Below are 17,261 nucleotides of genomic sequence, written 5' to 3'. Positions count from 1 at the left end.
AGATGAAGATGTTAAAAGCCGGGTGATGAGAGCACTGCCAGCCATGCTTGGATTGTCATTTCATAGTGATGGAGATGGTTTTTTCATAGAATCAGAATCACAGAATCAAGGACGTTGGAAAAAACCTTTGAGATTCATGGAATCCAACCTTTGACCAATTGCCACCTTTTCAACCAGACCATGGCACTGAGTGCCACTTTGAACACCTCCAGGGATGGTGACTCCACCACCTCCCGGGCAGCTCATTCCAGTGCTAACAACCCTTTCTACAAAGAAATTCCTCCTGATATCCAACCTGTTTCCATTGCAAATGCCTGTTTATCAGCAAAGGAGGTATGTGGAGAAGTGAAAAATGTGCACTCCCCAAGCACTTAGAAAATACCATTAAAGAAAAAAAGAAGAGGTGTAAAAACCACTTAGCTGGATTCATTTCCATATTTGCAGAATTTTCTGTGGGAATGCTTTTTGCAGCATTTGGCCAGCTCATGCTATGAATTAGCTGAGCCCTTTGCCTGCTCCCAGCCTGCAGAGTGAGGCTGTGCTGCCTCTTTCTTTCTTTCTGAGCGGACATTTCAAAGGGCAGTGTCTTATTCCAGCCTCTCCAGGCTGGAGTGGGAATGCAGAGCTGGGAACACCTGCTTCCCGCACCGGCAGCGCTGAATGGCTGAGGAGCACACGGCTGCTGAGCCTTTGTTTTGGGGCTTTCTTTTAACTACAAGGAGTAATCGGAGTTGGCTGTTAAATAAATGAGTTTGGTTGGAAGATAAGCCCGGACACCTGAGGTCTTGCATTCCCGGCAGAGCTGGCAAGCTCCAAAGGGCTTTTTCAACAAGCATCGCTGGAAAGTCGCTATTATGTGTGAGCTTTACACTCAAACACCTTTGGACAATGAAGGCACCAGAGGACACTGCTGCTCCTGATTGTCAGCAGCAGAATAAATCCCTGCTTCCTGCAGCGCTTCCCTCCGCTGGCCGCGAGGCCAGTGCAGAGCGCAGAGCTTTGCAGAGGCACAAAAGGTCTCTCAATAGAGCAGGGGTCAAACTGCGGGTTCCTCCTTTCAAAACGGCCCCTGATCTCTGATGCAGAGCCCTACGAGACCCCTTTCGGAAACGGAGAAAGGGCGACATTGTGCTGCTGAAGGGAAGGAGAGAGGGAAGAGGAGGGAATCCCAGCCCCGCTCCTGAAACCAACGTGGGCTGATGTTTTCAGAGCTCCCTACAGCAGAATCTTAGGTCTCCAGCTCCCAGTGGGACTAATGGGAGCTCTTACCCGAAATCTCTCTGCCAGTCCTGGCTGTGCAGCATCTCTCAAAAGGGAATCCAAATATCTGCAGCTGGCTGTGGGTTCTGCTGGCTGGGCACCCCAATTGATTCCCCTCTGTGTGTCAGGGGGGATATACTGGCCCTGGGGATGTTGGGAGACAGTGAGGTGTCCAAAAGACCCTGGCACAGGGTCTTCAGTGCCCTGGATCCCAGCTACCATCACTACCATCACTCCTCCATGTGGTTGAGGAAGCTTTCACACATCATCCCCCTCCTGTTTCTCTACCCAGAGAAAGGATGGGACAGCCTGGTTCTGAGAAATGCACCCAGGGGACCCTAAACTTGGCCATTGCATTCCCCATCTGCTAAGTACATCCACACAATGATCTTTCAGTATGTGTCTTAAAACAATGATTTCCTTCTCTCTTATTGTGTCAGGTCCTTTGGATTCCTCGTGCAGATTAAGGAGTGTCCCTGTAGAGCTGAAACACAGCGGCAGAACTTCTGGGGTAAATCAGATCCCGTCTCCCTGCAGAGCACCAGCTATGGAAGAATAGCAGTGGGCTGGCATTGCATGTTTGCTTTGCAGCCAGGAACTTGGGGAAAGAAAGGATCCAGCTTGTCCACCTCTTAAAGGGTGCAAGCAGGGAAGGGAAGACCCACCAGAAGCTCACTGAAAATTGCCACCCATCTACAGCTTTTCTTTCTGAGTGATAAACTCCTCTGATTTCTGCTGTGCAGAAAACAGCATGTGGGGAATTCTGGTGCCAGCAGCACTTTTTTGCTGGAAACCAGGATGTTTCTGTAATGAGGAAAGAAACATTCTTGAGTATGAAGTTATCAAACAACTTGACAAATTCAGATGCACTAAATCACCCAGTGTAAACATCTGTCTGGCCTGCTTTCGTGTGCCTACAGCAAGGGCAGCTTATCTGCCTCTTGGTGAGATGCAATATCTGTCCTCTGCTGCTATTTTTAGCTTGTATTTATTTGGAGGAGACTGGTACAATAATCTCATCAGGCTTGACTTGCCTTAATTCCTCTTAAGACTGTTTTGGGAAGATGGGCAGTTAAAACACCGCTGTGGTTGAAGCCCTTGTGCATGCTGTGATGAGAAAGCCCCATGTGTGTTTCCCTGTGAACACTGGAGCTGTTGTTCCCTGGATCATTGGTGCTTGGCTGTATTAGTGACTTGCTTTCTGATGTTCAGGCAAATGGCTTCACTTCTCCATTTCCTGTTTACTTTTTTTTTTTTTTTTCCTACTGGGCAAAGTCCTTCTGTGGCAAAATTGGCTGTTGCTGAGTTTTCCTGGCCCTCATCTTGGGGTGTAGCAGGGAGAGGCATGGCTGGGGTCTGTTAGAAAGCAGCTATATTCAAGCATAATCCCACTGACCTCACTCAGACTGCTCACATGTTTTAAATTAAGTGCATCCTTAAATATTTTCAGGAATTGGAGCTGGGTTAGTTTAGGCTTGAATACATGAAGAAATGCATATGCATTTGGGACCAGAAAGGAACTTGAATGTTTTAAACCCATTAAATGTAAAAGTACAATATTGTGTGCTGGCTTAGGAGCAGGAAAACCAATTTTGAAGTCAGTATTCCCTATTGCTGAGAGGGGGGATGCATGGTAGCACAGGGGGGGAGCAGAGCTCTTTGCAGAAAGGCAACAACCTCCCTTAATGCAGGCAATCCTGGACACAAAGAAAGGCTTGGTACAAACTCTCTGGTGACCACTGATAGGACCTGAGAGAATGGCCTGAAGCTGGGTCAGAGGAGGTTTAGGTTGGATGTCAGGAGAAGGTTCTTCCCCTGGAGGGTGTTTGGATACTGGAACAGGGTCCCCACAGAATGGCCACAGCACCAAGCCTGGCAGAGTTCAAGGAATGTTTGGAGAATGCTCTCAGGAACATGATGGGATTCTTGGCTTGTCCTGTGCTGGGCCAGGAGCTGGAATAAAGGATCCCTGTGGGTCCTTTCCAGCTCAGGATATTCTATGATCTAAATGTGTTTGCTTTGCATTTCCCATCTCTGTGCCACGATGCACAACTTGGGCAGGGAGCCCCACCTGTGGGAGCTGCACCTTGATGGCTTCCATGCTCCCCCCCCAGGACAGCACCATGGAGACAGGTTTGTAGTTTATCCTGAAGGAACACCTAAAGACACTTTCTCAGAAAGTTGCCTGCACCAAGATTTTTACCTATGTATTTTCCCCTTGAGGACTCTGTTTCATGAAGATATACTTTATTTGGGGGAAAACCTTTAGCTGTTTCTTTTGTTTGGCATCAAAGCCAGCTTAGAGAAGACTTTTTTTTCCTTTAATAGCAGCCAGCTGCATTAGCAGTCTTGAGCCATGTTCTTCCTTCTGCTTTGAATATAAAGCCTATAGCAAGGGAACATTAGTTTTTCATCTTGACAATAAAAAGTGTCTTCAGCTGCCAGTAGTGGAACTTGCCCATTTACTTGCAGGAGAAAGTTAAAATAAGCACTAATGAAGAAGAAGAAAAGCAAATCCAGCATTTCAGGTCTGTGTTCCCTATTTTCTATGAATAGGCATATACTGCTTGCAGCAATTATGGTGATGGACTGGAAATCCACTGGGTGTTGCTTGTGCAGGTATAAATCCTGCTGGCTGTAAGCCACTCTTATCAGTTTATCTGCTGCAGTGAAGTGGCTTAAAATTCACTTCTGGATCCTCAGGCAATGCTCATGTCCTTGGCTTTTGCATGTAACAGCAGAGTGTGCTTTGGCTCTTTTTTTTTCTTAAAAAAAAAAGTGAAGAAAAGAAGAAGAGGAAGAGAAAAAGTACTTCATGCCACTTGGGTCTCCAGCCATAAAAGAGAGCTTGTCCAGTTGATGGATTTAATGCCCTGTTCAGGGGCTAATTCTGCATGAGCCCTTCAGTGCCCACAGCCAACATCCCAGAGGCCAGGCAGCTTCTTTCTGAGCCAGCCACCACTGGGAAATGGGTGGCTCCCCTGAGATTTGGTCTCTTGCATGAGCTCCTCATGGCCTCCAGTCACACATCACAGCACTTTTGGGTTTTGGCTGGTTTTTAAAGGATGTCCCGGGCAGGCTGAGCAGACACAGAGTCTGTGGTTTTCTCTCTTCCTGAGTTCAAGTCCTGTAAAGTGGGAGTCCGGGAAAGAAATCAGCCTTTGTAAACTTTTCGTTCACAACTGTTGCTGGGTCTTGTATCTGTCTGCTCATCCCAGTGCCTGTCATCACACAGCTGCCACAACCCTGTATTTATCTTGCTCCTTTTCTTTCTTCCTCAGTCCCTGGGCTTTCCCCCCGCTCCACAATCTGCCTTGCTGCTGATTCCTGCTCCTTTTCTTCTCTCCCCTTTGGTCTCTCCTTTGCTCTGTACTTTTTTTTTCTCGCCTGTACATTTGTTCACCACCTGTGTTTGCCCAGGCTTGTGGCAAGAGCAGCCTTCCCTTGGCTCCCTTGGAACCTCCCAGGGGCATTCCTGGTGTCTGCAGGAGGGAAACGAGCCATGAGACAAAAACGAACTTCTGTGATCAGAGCACAGCAAAAAAACTCAAAGACCTGTTCAGAAAACAAAATTCAAGCTCATCTTTCCTTTGAGTTTTAATTTCCCAAGCAGTGCTGGATATCCTGGGATTTCCCACAGAGCTGGCCTGGTTGCATTGCTGCCTATTTGGGGATGGAGATGGATGCTGGGCACAATGACACCAGGGAGCAAATCTGCTGAGCCCAGGGGCTGCTGTGGCTTCAGGGGGAATTTTGGCATCCACTCTTGCCTTCTTGGGGTCTGTAGAGTTGGAGCTGATGATCTGCTGAGCTGCCCTTTTTTTTTTTTTTTTGAGAGCTACTCTGCTGGGCTGTGATCCACCTTCAGTGTCCTGCCCAGCAAACCCAGGAGGGAGTGGGAGCATCCATTTCTGCCCCAGGTCTGTGTCTGCATGGTTAGGACTTGCTCAGAAGAATCCCATGTGTGTGCATGAAGGAATGAACATAAACCCATCTTCTCTGCCATTTTCCTGAATCCTCACCTCCCTACTTAGTGTTTCCAAAGATATCTTTGCATCTGCTCACAGACCATCTCAGGAGTGATTTTTGGAGATGAACAGGCTTTGCTGCTTCTACATCAACTTTAGTTTTCCCTGTGGCATCCTGGATTTGTTTAAACCTGAAGTTCCAGAAGGGCAAAACTGTGGCAGAAGGCTGTTGAAACATGTACAAACTGGCAAGGAAAACATGCTCCATCTTACTGAGAAGACCAGAGGTTTCTTATATCTTAGAATTATTCCTCACTTTTGTAAGGGTTTGAGTGCTAGCTCAGAACCCTAACTTTAGAAATTCATGTCTCTTAGTTATTTTATTTATAAAGAGCAGAAGCTCTTCTTCTAAATAACTTTTGGCCTTTGAAAATTAGAAGTTGAGGTGTGATCCAGCTCTGTAGTTACAGCACTGAACTTGGGATTAAACTTGGATTTTTCATAGATATTCAGGTATCAAAGCTTTTTCTCTGTGCATGTGTGGTTTGTAGGAAGAGCTGCTAAACAGGGCAATACATAATCTGGTGGTGTATTTGGTCAGAAAAGCAACCCTACAATTCTTCTTCAAGTATGGATGAGTCATGACTTCTGTAAACTTATGAAAAATTACTTCTGATTGTAAACTGAAATATTTATCTAAGAAATGGGAATTTTTTGGAATCTGGAACTTCGTGATTTGCTACACTGTCAAAAGGAAATACTGTACCAGTTTTAGCCAGTGGCTGCTCAAGGATCAGAAAACACTGAGCTGAGCAGCATGTGAGCCTGCAGAGCTGCTACTGTCTCTGGCAAGCAATGAAGATTTTTCTTTCAGGAGAAAAGTTTTGATAGCCAACAGCTTCTAAGGTTTTCATAGTACCCATGCCAAACCTTAATTGGTTGTTTTAATCAAATGCCTCTTGGTTTTTGGCTTTGTGAAGTTTCTTGTTAAGTATAAGAATCTCCCAGTGATCTGACTTGATCTTTGGAGATGAGAGTATATATTTTTATGTATGTATATATATATATATATATGTGTGTATATATATAAACACGGTAATACATATGCTGCTTAATGTTGTCTTTTTCTGTCTCAGAAGCCTTGCGTTGAGATGCGTGGTGTGCAGAGGCATTAAAAACACCCATGGACATCTCTTGTTGGTTTTGGAGGGTTTTTTTAGCAACATATCTAATTCACATTACGTTGAGCCTCCTCCAAAAGGACTAATGCAAAATGTCAGTGGAAGAAACCACTAATGCTCTTCAGCTCTTGCAGGGACTTGATGAGGTAAAGGACCTTCTTTTTCGCATATCTTTGAATCTGTGAAATCTTTGCCTTAGCCGTGTGTTTCCTGTTAAACACATGTGGTGTATTTCTAACATATGGATGTTATAAACCAAGAAATTACCCCCAGTGCTGCCTTCTGAACATCATTATGACTTTTCACAAGGGCATGTAGTGACAGGGCAAGGGGAATAGCTTTCAGAAACCTGGTCTAGTGGAAGGTTCCCTGCCCGTACCAGAGGTTGGAACAAGATGATCCTGAAGGTCCCCTCCAACTCAAACCATTCTGTGATTCTGTGATTATGAATCTTGTGATTTTTTTCAGTGGTTGGTCTCTGGATGGGGAGAAGCTGTGGGTCTGACCCTTCTCTTTTGCTCAAACTCCTCTCTCTGAAAGCCAGCCTGTTTCTAACCAGTGAAACGAGGGAGGCCAGAGCTGGAATAAGACTGTGTGATGATAACAAGGCAAAAGCTGTAACTGTGTTTGCATATTAGAAACCATGGCAAAAAATCTCAAAATATTGCCCACAGCATTACCCTGGCTGCTTTGCTGGACACACAATGTGTCAGCTGAATTCAAGAGCAGGCAAAGATGTGTTGTGAGGTGATGTGACAGCTGTAATGGTTGTAGATGGGAGAAACCCTTGAGAAAGCTGGTACAGTGTATGTGTGTGGTCTCCTCAATGTGCCTTTCTCATGTGTATGGGTGTGCAAAAAATCAGTTTGAACTCCAGGGTCAGCTTAAAGGTCTTGTGATGACCCAGTCTGTGTTGAGCTGCAGGAGGAATTGGTTCAGAATACATCTGGAGGGGAGGCAAGGCAAAAGTGATCCCAAAGGATTTTTAATGATGGTGGCTTGGAGATTTATACCTAGTTTACCTTCTGGAGAAAAATCTGAGGGTTTCCATAAAACCCCCATTTTCACAGCAAACTTTTAATTTTTACTGAAAATTGGGCCATGGACTTTTGAGGCTGGGGAAAACACTAATCTCTGCATCTTTCTGAGTAATCACAAGTGCCTCTCTGAAGTTATCTTACAAATTGTGCATTTTTTGTCCATAATCTGGACATTTCCCTTCATCTTTTCTGGAAGTCAGCCTCCTATGATGCACTGCACTTTCTGCTAGAGGGCTTAGGTCCATACAACCCTCCACTTCATTGATAATTGCCATGATTTTCAAGCTAGATGAGTTCTTGATTAAATTAAATGGGATGCCTGTACTCGACTGGATGTTAGCTATTTGCTTCCAAGGGTAATTAGTCATGGGTTTAAATAGAAGGAAATAATTGATGTACACATAGAGTGGAAGCACTTTTCTGCCATTATGGTCTGAAAACATATTTATTTGTTCATTCTGTCTGAATGTGAAGTAGCTCTTCTGTTAGCATGGTAAAATGAGTAGGCATTTTTACGTAAGATTGTTCTGGGTCTTATTAGAAGTTATTTTCTAATTTCTGGAAGAGTGGGTAAGAGCAAATTACTTGAATTGCTCATACTCAGAAAAGGAAAACAAAGTTAGTTCCCTGAAGAGTTAAAATGTATTGCTGACATAGTGGTTTTGGCATTGGCATCATGTGGCAAGTGTATCCTGAGGTACACATGTAGTATTTGCTTTTACAAAAACCTGTAGTTCAGAAAGGTTGTTGGTCAGATTTTCATCTGGGAAGTGGAAGACATGCTGGAATCATCAGCCAAAAGCACGAGAAGGATCTTCTCCCTGTCTTCCTAAGTCCTTTTTTTCCACTGACCTTGTAGTTGAGGTGCCCTGTCTTTCTTCTCTTCTTCCAATTGACCCAGCTTGCTCAGGTGTGTGATGACATCCTCAGTCTCATCCTTTTCATGCTTCCCTGGGATCACCCTCCATCCTCTTGAGGTGCAGCCTCTCCTGACTCAGGTTGTTGCCATCTGTCCTCCAAGGAAGGAGGATCTTGATTATCTCTCCTGTTCTGTGTTCACATTTTCACCTAGCTTTCCTTGGGAAGTTTTTGCAGGAAAGAAAGACCTCACACACAGGATACAGACCACTGGTTATTGGATGATGTGGTGTCTTAGGGAAAAAAGCAGCTGAAAAGCTGGACTAAGGTCTGAACTAAAGGTCCTTCAAGGAAAGACGGGACCCCATCCAAGGCTCCCACATTCTGTGCAAGAGCCTGAGCCACCAGCCACTAAAGAATAGAAAATCCTTTTGTTTGCTGCTTTGGCTCATCTGATTTTGACTGAAATCCACAGATTTCTGGCTGACTTACACTGTATTTCTGTATTAGTTTTACGAGGAAGCTGTTGGGTGAAAAATATCATCTATGTGTCGATAGAAGTCATAGCATCGCTTCCTACTGTGCTCTAAATCTGACAGGAGTTCCATCTTGCTACTGTATGTAGGAATTCCCCCTGCTGCCTGTGTAAATGCCAGGCTGCCACTTCTTTCATGTCTCTTCCTGGGCTAGGGAAATGCCTTCTTGGAAACCTGCACTGTCAGCTAAGCTGACAAAGGTTTTATTTAACATGAGGCAGAACTAATACCCTTTAAAGAAAGCTGCCATGCCGTTAATTGTCACTCTGGTTTGTGTCAGATGCTTGCAAGAAGCGTGCTTGGTTCCTCCACAAACACAACAGCATCTTTCACTCTTAGTGAATAATGTGTTCCAGATGTTCCACCCTGTGAGAATTTCTTGCGCCCACTGCAATGCCAAGAGAAAAATAAAGCAGTTCAACTTATTTAACCCAGATCTCAGACTGTCTGTCTGCATCATCTAACTCCATCAAGCTGATGGAGCACATGGAATGGATGGAAAACATGTGGTTTCTGTAGACTCCTGCGTTTCATGTTGGTTAACAAACGTAGCATTCGTTTACCCAAGGCCATAACAGGCCTGAGCCTAAACCCAGTGTATTCCTGGCAGGTTCTTTGTATCTTCCCCAAACCATCAGTCCTCAGGCCTGGAGCCCTGCCAGTCCTCCTGTTTTTACTCATATTATCAGCTTGAGGACTCTCTCATTTCCCTTCTTCATAGGCCAGACAGAAATAGTCCCTAAGCTGCCCTTAAAAATTTAAATGGACTGAAATCTTCCTCTGCCTAAATATTTTGTGAATGGTATTGGGACCTCTTGTGTTCATGGCTGTAGCTCAAATACTCATTGTAGCATTTACAGGCAGACAAAAACTTGGGGCTTATAGCAGGGTTTCAGAGAGGTCCACTCAGGATGGGCTCTGAGCAGCCCTACCCAGGCTGCCTTGTTAAATTAAATGCCAGGTGGGAACCTTCCCACCACTGAGGGTGGTGGGAACTACTCAAGTGCAAGGAAGGGCAGGAAAACCACTTGTGACTCTTGATGCACTACAAAGCCCTGGATCTTCCAGCTGAGCATGTCAGGGGTGAGATATCTGTATTTAGCCCAGGAGCTCCCCATAAGAGGCATGGCTTTGTGGTTTAGGTATTGGGACATGACTTACAGACATAGTGACACACTGGCCAGGTAATCCCAATCCTGTGGTATGGGAAGCACATGTACTTGGTTTTTCCCTTTCACAAAATGGATGTGAGAGTTCCTGACCATTCAGACTCTTGAGAGGATCTTGCTACAAGGATGAAGGTTTTGTGTTGCTGTGAGAAAGAAGGAATTGGTGTGAGGATCTGTATCTTATGTGAACAGCATAGTCTGGCAAGGAAGTGGAGAGTCCTAAAGTCTGGAAAATAACTTTAAAAATCTCTGGTGGGTTTCCAAAAGTCCCTTCTCTGAACAGAGTTCTAAGAATTATCTGGAGTTTGAATAAGTAATTTAGGGGAAGCCTGTCTCAGGTGCAAGACTCCAGAGCTGTCTGGGTCAGAGGTGCTGATGCTGTAATCACTGCTGTGCTCCCTCAGGGCACCAAGGCTGTATCTTGCCCTGCAGTGAGAAGTGGTGTGAGCTGGCAGGAGCTCTGGTGTGCAGCTGGTGTGTGCAAGAGGGCTGCACTGATGGCAGGTTTTTATCAGGAACCCCAAAAACAGGGCTACAGTGCCAGAAAGTCTCACTTTCTTTACAGATACACATGAGACTTCTTTTTTCAGTGGCTACGCAGTTAGGAGAAATTCTGTTTCTTACTGAAAGCTCAGTGTCACTTGAAGATATCAAGAGTACAACTGACCTACTTTCTATTGGCTTCCCAAAAGATCCTGGTATTCCCTCATCCCTCCTGGACTTCACTGTGGGATCCACAATCTGATTTCAGGGAGGTGCTGAGACTTTTTACAGTGCCAGGTACCTCAGAGGTGATGGGGATGTGTTGCTGGCATGCTGACTTTGTGCTCCCTTCTAGACCTCCTAAACAGATATGGCAAAGCAGCAGCTCCACTCTGTCCTCTCACAGGGCAGAGGAAAGGCCATCAAAGTATTTTCATCCTCCTACCTAAGAAAGAAAGTCTGCAGAAGATGTATCTGGTCCTCCATGTTCCCATGAGTGCCTCTGCCAGTGCCATGCTGTACAGAATTACAAGCAAATCTTGTGGCATATTCATGTCTACTCCATGGCTTTCTGAGGTTTATTGAGGCTGGAGGACACTGATGTTCTCTAAGCCCTTTCAGAAATGCCTCCCTTCCTTTGAGAAAGGAAGATGCAGTGCCAAAGATGCAGAACCAAAGCAGCATGCAAGAACAATTATTAAACGTTGTTAATTAGGATGTGTGAAGATGGTCCCTCTCCCCTTTTCCTTTGAAGCATGAAAGCCCAGAGGGAGCCTTTATTAAAGTCAACAAAGAAATCTCAAAGGGAAAAATTCCCCTCTTTAATGTGGTCACACACATCATCTCCCGCCTGGTGTGACCTGACATGTGAATGCGATTAGGGCTGTGTCACATTGGGGCACAGGCACACTGTGCCCCAAGCCACGGAGGGGAGAGAGGAGGAGAAGAGGGAAAGAGTCCACACAGCTGGTCTTACATCCAGCTGCTTGGATCCTGTTGCTGCTGATGCCAGAAATGCAGCATCTGTAGCTTGCTTTTGATGGATCACGTATCTTTTGTTAACTACTTTTGATTTAGCATGTTCTCTTTCCAAAGCAACCTCTGATAAAAGTGAGCTGCAGGGTCCAGGCTAGCAGCTGGATAGTCCATCCTGGATTGTCCTGCCAGAGGGATGGATCTTGCATGACTCCCCAAATGAGTTTTGTTTGTGTTTGAAAACAAACTGGAGCCTCACAGCAAGCTGATTATGGTGGTGCTGGCGGGCTCAGGGAAGCCCATCAGAAATAGCAGAGATTCTGCTGTACTTTGGGAATTGGGGTAGCAAACCTCCAGGTTCAGCTTGGTTACGTAACAAGCAGTCACAGCGTTACTTCCCACTCAAATTCCCAAATAGCATCCATTTGTAGGCATGAATACTTTGTCCTCTTTAATCCCAAATGTCAAAGACAGGATTTGAGAAGTGCTTCAAAATTTTAGCTTTCTTCCTAAAACCTCCTAGGGAAAGGTGGGGTCTGGTGAGCTCTGATCCATAGGATCAAACACACTGGGGTCTTGCACTGGAGCTGTATTTGCTGCTGGATGCAGGTGATGAAGACAGAGCACAGTATATTGCATTCTACTTTTATGTATGAAAATATGAAATAAATATGAGGAAAGGTGTCCTTTCCCCTCCTCTGAGATGTTCTGTGGGTTGGTGAGAGCAAGGCTTGGTGGCTTCTCAGGAAAGCTTTGGTAGTTGTAGAGATAAATCAGGGCAAGGCAAGTATAAAAGTGGAGAATCTCTAGCTTCATGGTCTCTTCAGGAACATTGCTGGTTTGCTGTCAGAAATGTTTTGCCTGCAGAGAATAGCGCAAGATGTTCTGTTCTTGTCCTGCTCTGTGCCATTCCTTTGGTTCAGTCTGACCATATTTTATCTAGATAATTTTCAAAAATACCAGGATTTCCTCCCCCCCACATTGTTAATTTAGAAATGGGGCAGCGTCCTCACTGATCTCTTCTACAGCTGATATTACTAGCCACATCCCTCTCCATGTCCCAGAGATAGGCCATGGGCTTGGATTTTTCTGACCAAAATTCTTCCTCCCTTTCTTTTCTAAAGAAGAAAATAAATAATAATTAAAAAAAAAAAAAGACAAATGAAAACAAAACAGTTTCCAAAGAGAAGCATCCAGACACTTCCTTCTGATACCCAGATAGCTTGGCACATTCATCTCATCTGCCTTGACTGCTGGGCTGGCTGGCCACATCTGAAAGAAAGAGGCTCAGCCAGCAGTCAGGGCCTGGATCCATGAGCAACGTTGGTGGCAAGGAGGCCTTGGCAGTGGGTTCCTCCCTCACAGCCGCCTCCTTCCCCCGCTGGAGGCTCCAATTGTTGGGCCATGGCTCATGAGGCTCCCCCGAGCCCGGCGAGCCCTACAGGAGCCAGCTCCGTGCTGTGAGCAGACAATGCAATTAGCTGGGTTTCACAATGTGCCACTTTGGGTGACCTTTCCAGGGAAAATAATTAGAGGGAGACCATGTCTGCTGTTGATAATTGGCTTCATTAGCTCTGAGGTTAATTTCAGAGATGTGCCCAGGAAGCAACAGAAGAGGCTCAGGGGAGGCTGCCCAGTTAATTACTTGTGAAATAAAGAAGTCCATAGGCTTTGTCCTTGTGTGTGTGTTTGAGGGAGTCCACAGGGCAGCCTGGGCCAATGGGGAGGTTGGGCCCTTCTCCTTCTATCACAGCGATGGTGGGATCAAACAGCCTCTCAGAATGGGACATTTCCAACCCTTTGGTACTGGCTTGCCTGACTGTTAGGGGATTTGAAACCCAGGGTCTGGAATTGCAAGGGCCCACACGGCTGCCCAGGCTGGAGTTGGAGGACAGGGCTGGCTGCAGCACAGGCTCCCCTTTCTCAGATCTTGAGGTGCAAAAGGGACATCCCCGATGGAGACCTGTTCTTTATCATGGCACTGAAGGTCCAGAGGATGGGAGAAAGATAGGCAGGAGGGGAAGCATCCTGGGCAGCAGAGCCACAAACCCTCTCCGTACTGCATTTGGTCTGGCACCACAGACACAAGTGCCCCTTTCTGTTTGTCACCAGAGCTGTCCTTGCATTGCCCAGGATGTTTATCCATAGCACCATGTCCCTGTCTACACAGACAATTAGAGGCCAAACCTGAAACTATAAAGGCTTAGACTTCCTCTCACCACAGCTGAACTGACTCCCAGTGGCTTTGGTGGGGTTTGCCCAAACCAGGGCCTGGGGAGAGGCACAGCCTCAGTGTGTTCCCTCACAGCAGCACCAGAGCAGAAACCAGTTTTTCAGGCAGGAGAGTAAAAAGGCTGGGACATGAGCACTTGGGAATACATTCCCACAGCAAGCAGTTGGGCAGGAAAGAAGTGACCAGGTCAGAGGAAAAGCATATAAACAACCCAGAGAGAGAATCTTCTTGGCTGCCGGTTTGTTTACATCTTGCAGAAGAGAGCGTCCCAAGCCATGTGCATCTCTGGCTAAATACGACACAAAGTTCCTGTCCTTTCCAGTGATAATGAAGGGAGAGGACTCCCAGAAGTCACGTCTGTATTTCCTGCCCCAGTTTTGGCATAAGGAAGTACTGTAGGTTGTACCCTAATAAAATGATCAAAGGGTCTTTTGTTTGCTTGGGTTTTCCTTTCCTTGGGCACACAATTCCCTGGGAAAGCTTTCTGCAGTGTGGCGAGGATGGCGGAAAGGTGGGAAGTGTCTGGGATGTGTATGAGAGACAGACCCTTCCTCTTGGCCTGAACAAACCCGTTCCTGATGGTGGCTGGACTCGGGGAGACTTTGTGGATTAAGGTTAAAAACTGCACCATCTGATAAAGACCAGGGTTTTAAGGGAGCCAACAAAACCTGGAGATAGAAGTGCCAGACCATCCTATTGGAAACTGAGCATTTTTATTCTCGTGAGATTTTAGGAAAATCCAACTCAGAATTTTCTGGTTTAGGGGCTAGACTTTTCTCCCTTATTATCCCGAGTATTTGGATCAGCACTTGGCACTCAACTCCTCCCTATCCTGTCCTCTTCCAGCAGAAAGTGCATCCACCTAGTGATAGAGAAGAAATTATGCCTTCATGGTGGTAACATACTTTAAGATTATGTTTCATCATCTCAACTTCAAGTTTCTCATTTGTATTTGGAGTCCAATTTTGCCTTTATCAGTGATTGCAGCTGAGCAAATGTGCATGATATAGTTCTGTGGACCCTCTGGTGTGCACATGTTATGTGAGAGCATTAGCTCAGTTTAACACTCACTAGAATGTTCTTCCCCTTGTGAAAAACATCAGTAAAATTCAGCATGTTTAGGAATAGTGAGGTCCACCAAGATTTATTTAAGATGCCTGTGCTCAATGTCCAACTGGTCTAAATCCATCTAGATCCATGGAACTTGAAGCAGCCACACTGATTTCTATGAGTGGGTGTACCCCAATAAGTTGCAGCTCTTACCTCATAAAAGGTCTCAGATCCATTAAAAAAAAAGGTTGCTTTCTATTCCATGCTATAAGATCTCTTTTTTTCCTCCCAAAGCTCTTACAGTGAGACATGTTCATTTGTTCACAAACTGGTTCTGGTTTTTGCAAGTGTGTTCCTGGTTAACATTTTCTCAGCAGTTGAGAGGATTTGCACCAAAGGTTTGGTCTCTGCAGTTGCGAGGGTGGGTGGCTGATGAGATCACATGCCGTTGTTTCTGCTCCATGAATCAAAGCCTTAAAGCTCAGAGTTGAAGGTCCAAGAAAAAAAAATTAATAAGTAACAGGCTTCTAGGAAAGATCTTTGGAGAATTAAGTGTTGGTCAAAATTAAGGAGGTCTTATGAAACATTTTCACAACTACCTGAATGTTTATTAATCATCATCTCAAGCTGTGAGGAGACAGGAGCTACCCCAGCACTGTAGTGATGCTGTATCTTTTAAGTTTTTCTACTGGCATTAGTGCAAGGATTGGTTCACTTGTAATTAGTGCTTTGAACACAGTCCTTTGTTCTCAATCACCCATTTCTTTTCTCCCTCCAAATAATTTCTCTAACTTTATAACCTCTCCACACAGATACAGGCTTATATCAATGTTTGGCTTCAGGCTAGTGATATTTCTCTACCAAAAAAATATCTGGCAGCAACTCCCCAGAGGATTTGAAAATCAGGCTGTATTAAAAATAAGGTTGTACTTGGTCATTTCTCCTATGCTGTCTTTGAGCAAGCATTAAGCTCACTGCTCCTTTATCCATGTCATTTATGGATTCCCATGGTGCCAAAGGAGGCACATAGCATGTTGCAAAGGCAGATTACCTGGAATAAATCATATGGTGAGTGTTGCAGTGTTACAGGCATCTGACTTTGGGAAGTTTTGATCCTGAAATGAGGTTTGATGATGAAGGTTAAATGATCACTTGGAAATTATGGGAACGCCCTCCATTTATCTGGAGAACTGTGAGACTCCTCTAGCACACAGGAGATCTTTATTTGTCCTTTCCTGGTGCAACACTTCCCTCACTCGCTCGCTTCCCTCACTTTTCCCTTTCCCTTCTGCCATGGTTTAACCTCAGCAACCAAGCCCCACACAAGCTGTTTGCTTGGTCCCCCCTGGTGGGGTGGGGGACAGAACCAGAAGGGTGAAAGGAGAAAACTGGTGCTGAGATAAAGACAGCTGTGGTCGTGAAATCAGTGACATCATCCAAGGGCTTGTTTTGAGGCAGAATTGTTGGTTTCTTGGGTCATAGACACTGCTGGGTGCAGGGAGTTTGGAGTGAGCAGGTTGGCCCTCGCTAGGTTCCTGATGTGTTTTCCCCAGCTGTGTTCAGACCTGTGTTCACCACAAGCCCCATCCCACTAAACTGCCCTTCATGTATTAATTTTCATTTCTGAGCAGAAATAGGAAACCAGCCAATATGTGAAAAGAGGGGATAATGGCATGACCTGTCTGAGTTTGGAACCCAGGCCTGATCTGCAGTTTTGGGTCAGGCCTGTTTTTTCTCTAATCAACTGAGCAAAAGGGTTTTGGGTAAAGCACAACCTGTGTTTGCTGGGTAACACAGTGAACAGAGAGCTCTGAAGCAGAGCAGAGCTGGCAGCTGCTGAGGGTGAGCTCACCTTCGCTGTGGGATTTTATTGTGCTTGGATGTGGCCTCAGAGAACCACCACAGTGCAAACACTCGCCAGGAGAAAACATCTGGAGGCCAGAGCTGTTGCTCGGTCCGTGTGCGCAGTATCTCGCACAGAGAGGTCCCAATCCAGGCATGAAATGTGTAGCAAATAATAACAAAAAGAAGAAAAGCATTTTTTTGGCAAACACAGCTAATTAGTCCATCATTCTTCTGTTCCCTGGAGATGACCTAACAGAGTTGTCTTAAAAATCCAGTGATTTTGTAAGAATGTAAATATTATTTTAGTCATCTTTAAAATCACTGGTTCAATTGTCAAGAAAGGCATTAGTATGAGAGAGGCTATTCTTTCAATTACATTTCCTCTTTCCTTTTCCTGCCTCATAATTTTTAGAGCCACCTGTGCAGACTATTTCTCAGTACCTTTCTTTTTGTCAGCAGGTAATCTTGTCACTAGTGCTGGGAGGGGTTCTTTTCTTTTCTTCTTTTAAATCACTTGTAATGTCACTTTCTTTCTCCAAGCTCTGAGATGGAAGGTTGTGAAACCTTGTCATAATTCCAGAGCTCTGCACTTTCCTCGCCCAATCTGACAGACATGGTTGAGTAGTTCACACCTGCCCCTGAGGGTCAGGGCACCTCGACCTA

General features: G+C 45.3%; 1 long non-coding RNA gene across 1 annotated transcript in view; it reads left to right on the top strand.

Annotated features, from left to right (window-relative positions):
- The window catches only part of LOC135307882 (uncharacterized), a 268,237-nt gene that overhangs the window by 194,618 nt on the left and 56,358 nt on the right, over positions 1 to 17,261 (top strand). The window contains exon 10 of the long non-coding RNA XR_010368481.1: positions 1,701 to 1,771. This is a non-coding gene — a long non-coding RNA (uncharacterized LOC135307882). The remainder of the gene's footprint in view (positions 1 to 1,700; positions 1,772 to 17,261) is intronic.

This window comes from Passer domesticus, chromosome 9 (genome assembly GCF_036417665.1).
Source record: "Passer domesticus isolate bPasDom1 chromosome 9, bPasDom1.hap1, whole genome shotgun sequence".
Classification (NCBI taxonomy): Eukaryota; Metazoa; Chordata; class Aves; order Passeriformes; family Passeridae; genus Passer; species Passer domesticus.
Note: the sequence above shows the minus strand (reverse complement) of the source record. Positions and strands in the feature narration are given on the sequence as shown.